Genomic DNA, 15,617 nt, shown 5'->3' with positions numbered 1-15,617 from the left:
GGATATATTATTGTTGACAGTATTACATGTCTCCCATCCACCCCCTTTACCCACCTCCATCCATCCCCTACCCACCTCCTCAGGTCTTCACCACCTTCTTGTCTGTGTCTAGAGCAGGGGTGGGCAAACTTTTTGACTTGAGGGCCACAATGGGTTCTTAAACTGGACCGGAGGGCCGGAACAAAAGCATGGATGGAGTGTTTGTGTGAACTAATATAAATTCAAAGTAAAGGAGCGGAGGGGAGAGCAAGAGAACCCTCCGCTCTTTTGGCTCCGTGGGCCGGATAGAACAGCCGAACGGGCCGGATCCGGCCCACGGGCCATAGTTTGCCCACGGCTGGTCTAGGGGCTATGCATATCTATATATGCATATCTATATATATGTAAAAGGCTAATATGCTAAGTGTTCGACCGTCCGACCAGTTGCTATAACATGCACTAACCACCAGGAGGTGGATGGTCAATGCAGGAGATTTAAAGGTGTTTCAATATCTTATTGTAAATACCCCTATCATTCAGGATTTTCTTGGTTTTCCTTTCCTTTTTATTTTTCCATGTGCACTTTGAACATTAGCTTGAGTAGTCCTTAGTAAAAAAGCCCTTTGTTATTTTTCCAAAGATCATATACATTTATAAATTAACATAGAATTTATTTTTCCACCCAAGAACATGCTATACCTTTTATTTTATTGGGAAGGGGATCTTCTTTTTAGTTTTTTTCAGTTGCATGTTAATGCTTTCATCTTCTAAACTTTGTTTTTTTAAATTTATCTTTATTGTTGAAAGTATTACAGATGTCCCTTCCCTCCCATTGGCCCTCTCCACACTGCATCGGACAATCCCCTCCCCCCTACCACACTATTATCTGTGTCCAGATAATACTGTGGTAGGGGGGAGGGGGTTAGGCATATTCTAAATTTCTATTTATTAATTATTTTAATCCTCACCCAAGGATATATATTTTTCCATTGCTTTTAGATAGAATGGAAGAGAGGGAAGAAGTGGGGGGTGGGGGGGAGAAGAGGTTGAGGAGAGAGAGAGAAACATCAATGTGAGAGACACATTGATTGGTTCCCTCCCCCATGCGCTTTGACCAGGGCCGGGGAATGAACCTGCATCCCAGGTATGTGCCCTTGACCAGGAATAGAACCTGCTACCTTTCCACCATGTGCAGGCTGATGCTCTAACCACTGAGAACACCAGCCAGGACTCTAAATTTCTTTTTTTTTTTTTTTTTCAAATTTTTATTAAGGTATTATATGTGTACATATCTTACCATTGCCCCCCCCCCACCCCACTCCCATACCTGCCCTCACCCCCCAATGTTTTGCATCCGTTGGTTACTCTTATATGCATGCATACAAGTCCTTCAGTTGATCTCTTATTTCCCCCACCTCTCCCTAACCTTACCGCTGTAATTAGACACTCTGTTTGATGCTTTACTGCCTCTGTAACTATCTTTTGGTTCATCAGTTTATAATGTTTTTCATTATCCCTAAATGAGTGAGATCATGTGGTATTTTTCTTTCATTGACTGGCTTATTTCACTTAGCATAATGTTCTCTAATTCCATCCAGGTGTCTACAAATGGTAGTAATTCCTTCTTTTTTATGGCAGCATAGTATTCCATTGTGTAGATGTACCATAGTTTTCTGATCCAGTCATCTGCTGACGGGCACCTAGGCTGTTTCCAGATCTTAGCTATTGTAAATTGTGCTGCTATGAACATAGGGGTGCATATATCCTTTCTGATTGGTGTTTCTGGTTTCTTAGGATATATTCCTAGGAGTGGGATTACTGGGTCAAATGGGAGTTCCATTTTCAGTTTTTTGAGGAAACTCCATACTTTTCTCCACAGTGGCTGCACCAGTCTGCATTCCCACCAGCAGTGCACGAGGGTTCCTTTTTCTCCGCATCCTCGCCAACACTTGTCGTTTGTTGATTTGTTGATGATAGCCATTCTGACAGGTGTGAGATGGTATCGCATTGTTGTTTTGATTTGCATCTCTCGGATAATTAGTGACTTTGAGCATGTTTTCATGTGTCTCTTGGCCTTCCTTCTGTCTTCTTTCGAAAAGATTCTATTTAGGTCCGTTGCCCATTTTTTTATTGGATCCTTTATCTTCCTTTTATTAAGTTGTATAAGCTGCCTGTAGATGTTGGAAATTAAACCTTTATCAGTGATACCATTTGCAAATATGTTCTCCCATACAGTGGGGTTTCTTGTTTTGTTGATGGTTTCTTTTGCTGTGCAAAAGCTTTTTATTTTGATGTAGTCCCATTTGTTTATTTTCTCTTTGGCTTCCATTGCCCTAGGGGCAGTATCACTGAAAAAGTTCTTTTGGCATATGTCTGAGATTTTGCTGCCTGTGGATCCCTCTAGTATTTTTATGGTTTCCCGTCTTATATTTAAGTCCTGTATCCATTTTGAGTTTATTTTTGTGTATGGTGTAAGTTGGTGATCTAGTTTCATTTTTTTGCATGTATCTGTCCAATTTTCCCAACACCATTTATTGAAGAGACTGTCTTGACTCCATTGTATGCTCATGCCTCCTTTGTCAAATATTAGTTGCGCATATTGGTTTGGGTCGATATCTGGATTCTCTATTCTATTCCATTGATCTATATGTCTGTTCTTGTGCCAGTACCAGGCTGTTTTGAGGACAGTGGCTTTTTAATACAGCTTGAAATCTGGTATTGAGATCCCTCCTACTTTATTCTTCTTTCTCAGGATTGCTGTGGCTATTCAGGGTCTTTTTTTATTCCAGATGAATTTTTGGAGAGTTCTTTCTAGGTCTGTGAAATATGCTGTTGGTATTTTAATGGGGAGTGCATTGAATCTATAGATTGCTTTGGGTAGTATGGACATTTTGATGATGTTGATTCTACCAATCCATGAACATGGTATGTTCTTCCATCTGTTTACATCTTCCTCTATCTCTTTTTTCAGTGTCCTGTAGTTTTCCGCATATAGGTCTTTTACCTCCTAGGTTAAGTTTATTCCTAAGTATCTTAATTTTTTTGGTGCGATGGAAAATGGGATTGCTTTTTTAGTCTCTCTTTCTGTAAGTTCACTGTTGGTGTATAGAAATGCCATAGATTTCTTGGCGTTAATTTTGTATCCTGCTACCTTGCCGAATTCATTTATTAAGTCTGTTAGTTTTTTGATAGAGTCTTTCGGGTTTTTTATGTACAATATCATGTCATCTGCAAATAAGGACAGCTTTACTTCTTCTTTTCCAATTTGGATGCCTTTTATTTCTTCTTCTTGTCTAATTGCAATGGCTAATACTTCCAGTACTATGTCAAACAGGAGTGGTGAGAGTGGGCATCCTTGTCTTGTTCCTGTTCTTAGGGGAAATGGTTTTAGTTTTTGCCCATTGAGTATGATGTTAGCTGTGGGTTTATCATATATAGCTTTTATTATGTTGAGGTATGATCCTTCTATTCCCACCTTGTTGAGAGTTTTATCAAGAAAGGGTGTTGGATTTTGTCAAATGCTTTTTCTGCATCAATTGATATGACTATGTGATTTTTATCTTTCAATTTGTTTATGTGATGTATCACATTTATGGATTTTCGGATATTGAACCATCCTTGCATTCCTGGGATAAACCCTACTTGGTCATGGTGTATGATCTTTCTGATGTACTGCTGGATCCGATTTGCTAGAATTTTGTTGAGGATTTTGGCATCTACATTCATGAGGTATATTGGCCTGTAATTCTCTTTCATTGTGTTGTCTTTATCTGGTTTTGGTATTAGGGTGATGCTGGCTTCATAGAAGGAGTTTGGAAGTGTTCCTTCCTCTTGAATTTTTTGGAATAGTCTGAGGAGGATAGGTTTTAATTCTCCCTTGAATGTTTGGTAAAACTCTCCTGTGAAGCCGTCTGGCCCCGGGCTTTTGTTTGCCGGAAGCTCTTTGATGACTGCTTCAATTTCTTCCATAGTTACTGGCATATTGAGCTGTTTAGATTCTTCCTGATTGAGTTTTGGAAGGTTATATTTTTCTAGGAATATGTCCATTTCCTCCAGGTTGTCCAGTTTGTTGGAATAGAGTTGTTTGTAGTATTTTTTAACAATCCTTTGTATTTCGGCGGGATCTGTTGTTATTTCACCTCTTTCATTTCTGATTTTGTTTATTTGGGTCCTCTCTCTTTGCTTCTTGGTGAGCCTGGCTAGAGGTTCATCAATCTTGTTTATCCTTTCAAAGAACCAGCTCTTGGTTTTGTTGATCTTTTGTATTGTTTCTTTGGTCTCTATGTCGTTTATCTGTGCTCTGATCTTTATTATTTCCTTCCTTCTGCTTACACTGGGCTTTTCTTGTTGCTCTTTTTCTAACTCTTTGAGTTGTTGGGTTAGGTAATTTACCCCTGTTTCTTGTTTTTTGCAGTAGGCTTGTAGAGCTATGAACTTCCCTCTCAAGACTGCTTTCGCTGTGTCCCATAGATTTTGGATTGTAGTGTTTTCATTGTCATTTGTTGTCATGATGTTTTTTATTTCTTCTTTGATCTCTCTGGTAACCCAGTCATGGTTTAATAGCATGCTGTTTAGTCTCCATGTGTTTGATTTCTTTGGGTTGTTTTTATTGTAGTTGATTTCCAGTTTTATGCCACTGTGGTCTGAGAAGATGCTTGATATGATTTCTATCTTCTTGAATTTGAAGAGACTTTGCCTATGTCCCAACATATGGTCTATCTTTGAAAATGACCCATGTGCACTTGAGAAGAATGTATATTCTGTGGCTTTGGGGTGAAATGTTCTGAAGATGTCAATTAATTCCATTTGGTCTAGTGAGTCATTTAGGATTGATGTTTCTTTGCTGATTTTTTGTTTAGAGGATTTGTCCAATGGTGATAGTGGGGTATTAAAGTCTCCTACTATGATTGTATTGCTGTCAATCTCTCCCTTGATATCCTCCAGGATTTTTTTTATGTATTTGGGTGCTCCTGTATTGGGTTCATATATGTTTACCAGAGTTATTTCTTCTTGTTGGATTGCTCCCTTTAGTATTATGAAGTGGCCTTCCTTATCTCTTGTTATGTCCTTCAGTTTGAGATCTAATTTGTCAGATATAAGTATTGCTACCCCAGCTTTTTTTTCAGTCCCATTTGCCTGGAAAACCTTTTTCCATCCCTTCACCCTCAGTCTGTGTGCGTCTTTTTTTCTGAGGTGGGTTTCTTGTAGACAGCAGATATATGGGTCATGTTTTCTTATCCAATCCGTTACCCTATGTCTTTTGATTGGGGCATTTAATCCATTTACATTTAAAGTTATTATTGATAGGTACTTATTTGTCGCCATTCCTATTCTTTACACCTGTGTTCCTTCTTCGCTTCCTATTTCTTTTTTTTTTTTTTTTTTACAGCAGACCCTTTAGCATTTCTTGCATTGCTGGTTTGGTGGTAATAAATTCCCTTAGTCCTTTTTTGTCTGTGAAGCTCCTGATTTCACCTTCAATTTTGATTGATAGCCTTGGTGGGTACAGTATTCTTGGATTCAGACCCTTCCTTTGCATGACTTTGTATATTTCATTCCATTCCCTTCTGGCCTGATGAGTTTCTGTTGAGAAATCAGTTGCTAGTCTGATGGGGGTTCCTTTGTATGTAACTTTCTGTCTCTCTCTGGCCGCTTTTAAGATTCTTACTTTGTCGTTGGTGTTTGCCAATTTAATTATAATGTGCCTTGGCGTCGGTCTTTTGGGGTTCATTCTGCTTGGGACTCTGTGAGCTTCTTGGATTTGTGTGGGTTTTTTCTTCTCTATGTCAGGGAAATTTTCTGTCATTATTTCTTCAAAGAGGTTTTCTATTCCTTGCTCAGCTTCCTTTCCTTCTGGAACCCCTATTATGCGGATGTTGTTTTGTTTCGTGTTGTCCCAAAGTTCCCTTAGGCTCTCCTCCTGCCTTTTAATTTTTTTTTCTAGAAGTTGCTCTACTTGGGTATTTTTTCCCATCTTGTCTTCTAGCTCACTGATGCGGTCCTCTGCTTCTTCTAGTCTACTCTTGATGCTTTCTATTGAGTTCTTTACAGCAGCGATGTCATTTTTCATTTCTTCTTGGTTCTTCTTCATTTCCTCTTGGTTCTTGCTCATATTGTCGAATTTGTCTTCCATTCTTTTCAGCCACCTTATGACCATTTCTCTGAATTCTTTTTCTGGAAGGTTGCTTGCTTCCATTTCGTTTACTTCCTTTTCTGGTGATGCCTGCTTTTCTTTCATATGCGGGCTGTGTCTTTGTCTCCCCATGGTCTCTCTTCTCTGGGTGTCTGGTTATGTAGTTCTCTCTCTCCTTTCCGTGGTGGAGTGTAGAGCTCCTCTGAACCCGTGTGTTTGCGCCAATTGGGGAGCGTTGTTCTGGGGCTCGCAGCTGTTCCGTGGGTGCCGCAGTTGTGGATTCTCAGGCTTCCGATAAGCTCCACTTTCCGGTTCCCGATGGCGGCGACTCCGCGTCCAAGCCCGCAGCTCTGGGAGGAGACCCAGCCGCAGTGGGAGCTGCCAGGTCAGGGGAACCCCGTCTAGCAGTCTCCCACCTTCTTCTCGAGTTCAGCTGTCCCCCAACTTGCCAACAAACACTCCTAGTGCGACCCTCAGCTGTTCTTTCTTTCTGCTCCGGGACAAGGCTCGGAACACGTCTGTCTATTCCGCCGCCATTTTTCTCTCTCTAAATTTCTTTTTAAGTATATTAGACATTTTATCTTTGTTTTCTTTGACATTCTTCCAGTATATTTTTAATTGGTTGTTATTTTTATATAGAAAGGCTACTTATTTTTGTATATGAATTTTGTCCCAGTCACATTACAATGATTATTATTAAAAGGCTGTGAATGTAATAGATAAGTTTACATGGGTCAGTCCCAGATAATCAGTGTTTGAATCCCAGCTCTGCCAATACTGGTTGTTATTGTAAGGATTAAAGTGAATTTATAAAAAATACTTAGAATAGTACTTAATCAATTTAACCTTTGTTTTCAATCAGATGTTGGTATCAAAGTTTACTTTCTTTTGAAGAAGAATTTTGATACTTTCCTGTTTCTATACTATGGAAAAGTTTAAAATGAGTGGGACACATTCTCTTCCTTGATGGGAAACTCTTATCTCTCTCCCTCTCTCTCTCTCTCTCTCTCTCTCTCTCTCTCTCTCTCTATATATATATATATATATATATATAGAAAAGCCTAAGTGACCATTATGAATGAATTACCAGAACAACCGGTTGACCAGTCGCTATGAGAGGGAAGGAGGTGGGGGGGTGGGGGGGCAGGGAACTGCACAGTGGCAGGGTGCTGATGCAGCTTGGCATTGGGCGTCCATTCCTTCCATGCCTGGCCTGGTGACCATCGATTCCTCTCCTGACCTTGGGCTGGGACGGAGAACGGGGTGGGTGGCAGTGGATGGCGCCCCTTTCCCAGGGGGGCCAAGGGCCAGCTCCCTCCTTGGGGGCTGGCAGCCAACCTCCCATGGTCCCTCCCCCAGTCCCTCACCCCCAGCCAGCAGGCCCCGATCAGCAGTGATCACTGGTCAGACCTAGGGACAGATTCGTGCACTGGGTCTCTAATACATACATACATACATACATACATACATACATACATATATATATATTTCCTATTGCTTTTCAGAGAGACTGGAAAGGAGAGAGGAAGGGAGAGAGGGAGGGAGGGAGGGGGGGAGAGAGAGAGAGAGAGAGAGAGAGAGAGAGAGAGAGAGAGACATGCACTGGGTCTCTAATACATACATATATATATATATATATATATATATATATATATATATATTTCCTATTGCTTTTCAGAGAGACTAGAAAGGAGAGAGGAAGGGAGAGAGGGAGGGAGGGAGGGAGGGAGAGAGAGAGAGAGAGAGAGAGAGAGACAGACAGACATTGATGTGAGAGAGACAAATTGACTGGTGGCCTCCCGCATGCACCGTGATTGGGGCAGGGAGCGAATCTGAAACCCAGGCATGTGCCCTTAGCTAGGAATCAAACCCATGACCCTTTGGTGAGCTGGGCCAATGCTCTCACCATGAGCTACATGGGCCAGGGCAGTACTGCCAATTCCAACACTTGTATGTCTTCTCCTGTTTTGTATCTTTCCTTTCCTATTCCTGTTACTTCTCATAATTCTAGCCCATATAATACTGAGTTATTACAACAGCCTGTAAAATGGTCTCTTAGGCTCTAATTTTGTCCTCAACGCTACTGTCTGCCCTGTCGTGAGCATGGTTCCCACCAACCCACAGAAAGCACATGTCTTGGTATCAGAGCTCTTCAGTGACACTTGGGGGGTGCAAAACTCCCACTGCACATGGCCCAGGCTCCTGAAACTCGACATCTGAACCTTCTTGTGATAGTCAGAATGAGGAGACAACAAAGCAATCCCCAGAGGAAAGAAAAAGAGGAATCACCAAGTAAGGAAATAAGTGAAACAAAAGCATGCAACATGACAGAAAAAGAATTTAGAGTAATGGTCATACAGTTCATACACTAGATGGATGAGAAAATCAACAACCTATACAAAAATCAGGAAGAAATGAAAAATGATATAGCTACAATCAACAACACCATGGAAGGCTTCAACAGTAGACTAGAAGAAGCAGAGGACCGAATCAGCGAGTTAGAAGATCAGGTACAGAAACAAGCCCAATCTGAAAAGCAACTAGAGAAAAAAATTAAAAAGCAGGAGGAGAGCCTAAGGGAGCTTTGGGACAATGCAAAACGAAATAACATAAATATAATAGGGATGCCAGAAGGACAAGAAGAGCAGCAAGGATTAGAAAATTTATTTGAAGAAATAATGACAGAAAACTTCCCTGATATGGGGAAGAAAAAAGTTACTCAAGTACAAAGAGTCCCAAGCAAGATGAATCCCAAAAGACTCACACCAAGACACGTCATAATTTCTTTTTTTTTTTTTCAGTCCCCAAATTTTATTTATTTATTTTTTTTGCATTTTATGTTTAACCTTTTTTTTTTCTTTTAAATTTTTTTTAATTGTTTGAAGTATTACAAATAGTAGTACATATGTCTCATTTTTTTTCCCATTGACCTCCCCCCAGCCTCCCCTTCCCCCCAGTACATGCCTTTACCTGCCCCCCCCCAGTGTCTTTTATCCATTGGTTATGCTTATATGCATGCGCACAAGTCCTTCAGTTGATCTCCTACAGCCCCCCCCCCCCCAAAACCTCCTCTGCCTTCCCGCTGTAGCCTGACAGTCTGTTCAATGCTTCTTTGCTTCTGTATCTATTTTTTCCCCTTTTCTTTCCTTTAAAGAATCTTGCCTCTGCAGACTAGGAATAAACATATAATTACAAAAAATGTTTGAGTCCCAATTTCAATGTCCAACAGTTCTGAGTCCCCGTTTCGATGTCAAACAGTTCCTTAAGTGTACATGCCAGCAATGATATCTGGATGGTGGGCACATGGTGGCAATGCAGGTCCGACCCTCTCTGGTTTGGTCCTAGGCAACCTGCTGCGTCGCACAGCTTCTGACTGCTAGCATGGCAAGGCGTCGTCAGCGTCTCCCATCTCTGGACTGTTTCTCCTCTTGTCTTCCTGGTTGGAGCAAACCTGTCAATTCCTCTCTGTTGCAGGAATCCACATGGTCTTGGAGTTGTTTTCTGAAAATATACAAACATATTCTCGACCAAAAGTTAATAAAGGAATCTTTTCTATATAATTGATTTGGGATCCTTTTTATTTTTGCCCAAACGATTTTCCTTTGTCTTATTTAGACACCATGTGTGTTTTTCATGGGTGTTTTGCTGTTGTCATTACAAATAAAAATTAATCTTGTAAAGTAAAAATTTTCTAGATGTAATTTACTTATAGGATATTTTTCCTTACATGATATTACCCTACTATCCCCCCTTTTTTGATTAATGGAGGCTTTTGTAAATTTTATAATGCAGTCTTGATAACTTTAAATTTTAATTTTTTGCACAAAAATATGGCTGCTTTAGTTTCATTGAATGTTCAGGAATTTTACCATGAGATGAACTACCAATAGAAATTTTAGTTAACACTTTAGGAACAGCTTTTTGTCCAGTACAATTAAATTTTCTTGAATATTCACTTATTTGAATTAGCCTATTTAATTTAATCTGAAAACTTGATTATTATTTTACTGTCAAATTTAATACTCTACCATCAATCTTAGTTTACCCTGTAAATATTAGTGGAAAGGATTATTTGCATTCTTGAGTAGGCCCTGAGCATTCCTGGTGCTAGGCTGGATTTAGATATAGGGCAGCTGCTGTCAGCCAAGTCTCTGTCTGTTACCTGGGTCCCAATCTGAGCTGGGCCAAATCATACTGTCTGTCACCTGTGTCCCGATCTGAACTGGGCATGGGAAGCAAAGCAGCCATGGGAGCAGGAGACCTCCCTCAGACGGGGCGAGGGTTCAGGCCCCTGTAAGGTTGGGAGGGTGGGGGTCTGTGCCCCACCTCTGATGATCCCCAAGTTGTCTCCTGATGGCCCCTCTGCGACTGTGCCTGTCTTAGGTTGTTCCTTCCCTGAGGAATCTTACCCGTCTCTGGCTAACCAGTCATCCTCCGGGGCCAAGCAGGGTGATGTGAGGTTCAGTTCTGTCTCCTTGGTAGCCTATGCCCCCGTGGCCTCCACGCCCAGCACCTGCCTTGGGATCCCCTGGCCTGCTGGCGGGGCCCCAGAACTGATCACATATCTCGGGGAACTCAGGTTTCTTCTCCAGGGAGGGCCCAGCTCACATAATTGGGCGAGAGACAGATCCATGGTACCAGACACGTCATAATTTCAATGGCAAATGTTATCGACAAAGAGAGAATCTTAAAGGCTGCAAGAGAGAGACAGAGAGTTACCTACAAAGGATCCCCCATCAGATTATCAAATGATTTCTCAACAGAAACACATCAAGCTAGAAGGGAATGGAAGGAGATATACAAAGTGATGCAAAGCAAGGGACTCAATCCAAGAGTACTCTATCCAGCAAGGCTATCAATCAAAATTGAAGGGGAAATCAGGAGCTTTGAAGAAAACAAAAGGATAAGGGAGTTTATCACTACCAAACCAGCAATGCAAGAAATGCTAACGGGAATGCTGTAAAAAGAAGAAACAAAAAGGTAAGAAGGAACACAGCCTCAGAAAATAAAAATGGCTACAAACAAGTATCTTTCAATAATAACTTTAAACGTAAATGGACTAAATGCTCCAATCAAAAGACATTGAGTGGCTGAATGGATAAAAAAACATGACCTATATATATGCTGTCTACAAGAGACCCACCTCAGAACAAGGGACTCACACAGATTAAAAGTGAAGGGATGGAAAAATATCTTTCAGGCAAATGGAAATGAAAAAAAAAGCTGGGGTAGCAATACTTATATCTGACAAAATAGACCTCAAAGTGAAGGCCATAACAAGAGATAAGGAGGGCCACTTCATAATACTAAAGGGATAGATACAACAAGAGGATATAACACTGGTAAACATATATGCACCCAATGCAGGAGCACCCAAAGACATAAAAAATCTCCTGGAAGATATCAAGAGAGAGATCGACAACAATACAATCATAGAAGGGGACTTTAATACACCACTGATATCACTGGATAAATCCTCTAGACAAAAAATCAGCAAAGAAACAACAATCCTAAATGACTCACTAGATCAGATGGACTTAATTGACATCTTTAGAACATTTCACCCCAAAGCTTCAGAATATACGTTCTTATCAAGTGCATATGGGACATTTTAAAAAATAGACCACATATTGGGTCACAAGCAAAGTCTCCCCAAATTCAAGAATATTGAAATCATACCAAGCATCTTTTCAGACGACAATGGCACAATATTAGAAATAAACTACAATAACAACAATCCAAAACACTCAAACACTTGGAAGCTGAATAGCATATTATTAAATATTGATTGGGTTACCAATGAGATCAAAGAGGAAATTAAAAACATTCTGGAGGGAGCTGCGGGGTTGGACGCGGAGTCTGCGCCATCTTGATCCGGAAAGTGGAGCTTATCTGAAGCCTGAGAATCCACAACGGCGGCACCCCAGGAACAGCTGCGAGCCCCAGAACAACGCTCCCCAACTGGCGCAAGCACACGGGTTCAGAGGAGCTCTACACTCCACCACGGAAAGGTCAGATTTCGCCTGGGATAAGGTGAGGTCTCTGGTCCCGGCGGGAGAGAGGAACGCGCGTTTTGCGGGAGCTGGAGGACCAGGGAAGTCTGTGCCTAGAAAAATCCGTGGCTGTAGGGGCTGGCGTGATCTGTGATTGTGGAAAGGGGTCCTCAGAGGTGCTAAGAGAAGGGCACTCTAAAAAGCAACCCATTTTGATCTGAAGTGCAGGGACACCCTAAGAATTTTCAGGCAGTCCAGACTTACGCGCAGCCCCTGCGTTCCCTGGGTGCCTGGGCTTACGCGGAGTCCCGGAGTACGCACAACTGGGCTTTTTCCTCTTGAAATTCTTGCTTCTGATTACTAAGCCCAATACATAGGATCACCCAGTTGGGGACACCCTGGGAGACTGCAGGGGAAGGTTGTTTTTCTGGAACCTGGGGATCGGAGCGGGGAGTGACCATCAGAGAGTCAGCTCTGAGGCAGACCACTCCCACAGGCCGGTGACGAGTGCCACAGAGAAAGAAGGCTCTAACACTGCCTAGAGAGGCCATAGATAGACCCGGAAGTTAATCCAGAAACACTGCCACCCAGGGGCTGAATCACAAATCGACTCTTGTGTAATCAAAAATAAAGGAATACGAGAAATTAAGACACACCGCCTGCTTAAAATCAGGACTGGCTTACAACACCAAAGAGCAGTGGATCGCAGGGAACTGCAATACTGTCTGGACTGAGAAACAGGCGTGCCAAACAGAAAAACAGAGGAAGTGAATGACCTTCACTACTTCACATTTTATTTTTACCTTTTATTTTTTTATTTTTTTTATTTTTTTATTTATTTTCATTTTTTGCATCTTTTAATCAAGAAACTTTTTTTTTCTTTTTTCATGACTTGATTTTACCTTTTTAATGATTACATTTTTATTTTCAATCCGTATTATTACTACTGCTATTTTATCTTTTTTTTTTTTTTTTTAAAGTGTCATTTTATTTTCTCTTCATTTTATTTTGGGATTAGGGTTCTACATTCTATTTTTATCTTTACTTTAGCATCGTTTTACTCTATATCAACTCTACCTTTAGGCCATCACTCTCTTCCTAACCTCCCCCTTTTCAGTGTCCTGTTTATATTACCCTTTTACTGCTTTAGATTTTCCCTATTCTTTCTGTTTACCCCTTGTTAAAATTTCACCCTACTTATATATCTAATCTCCAATCCTCTGCTGCAAGTCCACATACACCTCTCCCTTCGCTGTCTGAGCTATCCATAAACTTGTCCTTCTCTCTGTCCTTTTGTTGTTGTTTGCTTGAATGTAGATTATATCCAATTTTTATGCTTTTTTGTGAGATTGTTTTGCTTATTCTTCTTTTGTTTATTTTTTTGTTTGTTTTGTGCTTCAGCTTTCCCTTGCCTCACTCCATATTAGTTGGTGTGGTAGTTTGTACTAATCCCCAGGCACTTGTTGCTGGCATTTTCTGGGATTAGTGATTGTTCTATTGGAGTTTTATCCCCAATATATATAGTCTGTTCCCCTTTCTCTCTTAGTCACTTTCTTGTCTCTCTTACTTTTTTTTTTTCTCTTTACTTTCCCTTTTCCCAATTTCATTTTCACACTCCTTCTTTCTTTCTTTCTTTCTTTCTTTCTTTCTTTCTTTCTTTCTTTCTTTCTTTCTTTCTTTTCTTTCTTTGCTTTTTCCTCTTCTTCTTTCTCTCCTATCACCTAATTTGCCTTTCTCTGGTGGTCACCTTTATTGGAGGTTATTAATATCGTGAATACATTCCTGTTCAGTGCCTTGTGAGTTGTACCTGGTAGTGCTGTATTTTGTGCCTTTAAATCAACCCAGGAGAGAGAGAACTACATAACCAGACACCCAGAGAAGAGAGACCATGGGGAGACAAAGAAGCAGCCCGCATATGAAAGAAAAGCAGGCATCACCAGAAAAGGAAGTAAACGAAATGGAGGCAAGCAACCTTCCAGAAAAAGAATTCAGAGAAATGGTCATAAGGTGGCTGAAAAGAATGGAAGACAAATTCGACAATATGAGCAAGAACCAAGAGGAAATGAAGAAGAACCAAGAAGAAATGAAAAATGACATCGCTGCCGTAAAGAACTCAATAGAAAGCATCAAGAGTAGACTAGAAGAAGCAGAGGACCGCATCAGTGAGCTAGAAGACAAGATGGAAAAAAATACCCAAGAAAAGCAACTTCTAGAAAAAAAAATTAAAAGGCAGGAGGAGAGTCTAAGGGAACTTTGGGACAACACGAAACAAAACAACATCCGCATAATAGGGGTTCCAGAAGGAAAGGAAGCTGAGCAAGGAATAGAAAACCTCTTTGAAGAAATAATGACAGAAAATTTCCCAGATATAGGGAAGAAAAAACACACACAAATCCAAGAAGCTCACAGAGTCCCAAGCAAAATGAACCCCAAAAGACCGACACCAAGGCACATTATAATTAAATTGGCAAACACCAATGACAAAGTAAGAATCTTAAAAGCAGCAAGAGAGAGACAGAAAGTTACATACAAAGGAACCCCCATCAGACTAGCAACTGATTTCTCAACAGAAACTCATCAGGCCAGAAGGGAATGGAATGAAATATACAAAGTCATGCAAAGGAAGGGTCTGAATCCAAGAATACTGTACCCACCAAGGCTGTCAATCAAAATTGAAGGTGAAATCAGGAGCTTCACAGACAAAAAAGGACTAAGGGAATTTATTACCACCAAACCAGCAATGCAAGAAATGCTAAAGGGTCTGCTGTAAAAAAAAAAAAAAAAAGAAAGAAAGAAAGAATCAGGAAGGGAAGAAGTAACACAGGGGTAAAGAATAGGAATGGCGACAAATAAGTACCTATCAATAATAACTTTAAATGTAAATGGATTAAATGCCCCAATCAAAAGACATAGGGTAACGGATTGGATAAGAAAACACGACCCATATATCTGCTGTCTATAAGAAACCCACCTCAGAAAAAAAGACGCACACAGACTGAGGGTGAAGGGATGGAAAAAGGTTTTCCAGGCAAATGGAACTGAAAAAAAAGCTGGGGTAGCAATACTTATTTCTGACAAATTAGATCTCAAACTGAAGGACATAACAAGAGATAAGGAAGGCCATTTCATAATACTAAAGGGAGCAATCCAACAAGAAGAAATAACTCTGGTAAACATATATGCACCCAATACAGGAGCACCCAAATACATAAAAAAACTCCTGGAGGATATCAAGGGAGAGATTGACAGCAATACAATCATAGTAGGGGACTTTAATACCCCACTATCACCACTGGACAAATCCTCTAAACAAATCATCAGCAAAGAAACATCAATCCTAAATGACTCACTAGACCAAATGGAATTAATTGACATCTTCAGAACATTTCACCCCAAAGCCACAGAATATACATTCTTCTCAAGTGCACATGGGTCATTTTCAAAGATAGACCACATGTTGGGACATAGGCAAAGTCTCTTCAAATTCAAGAAGATAGAAATCATATCAAGCA

This window comes from Plecotus auritus, assembly GCF_963455305.1.
Source record: "Plecotus auritus genome assembly, chromosome: 3".
NCBI classification, from domain to species: Eukaryota; Metazoa; Chordata; class Mammalia; order Chiroptera; family Vespertilionidae; genus Plecotus; species Plecotus auritus.
The sequence above is the reverse complement of the archived record's forward strand: the minus strand, read 5'-3'. Positions refer to the sequence as shown.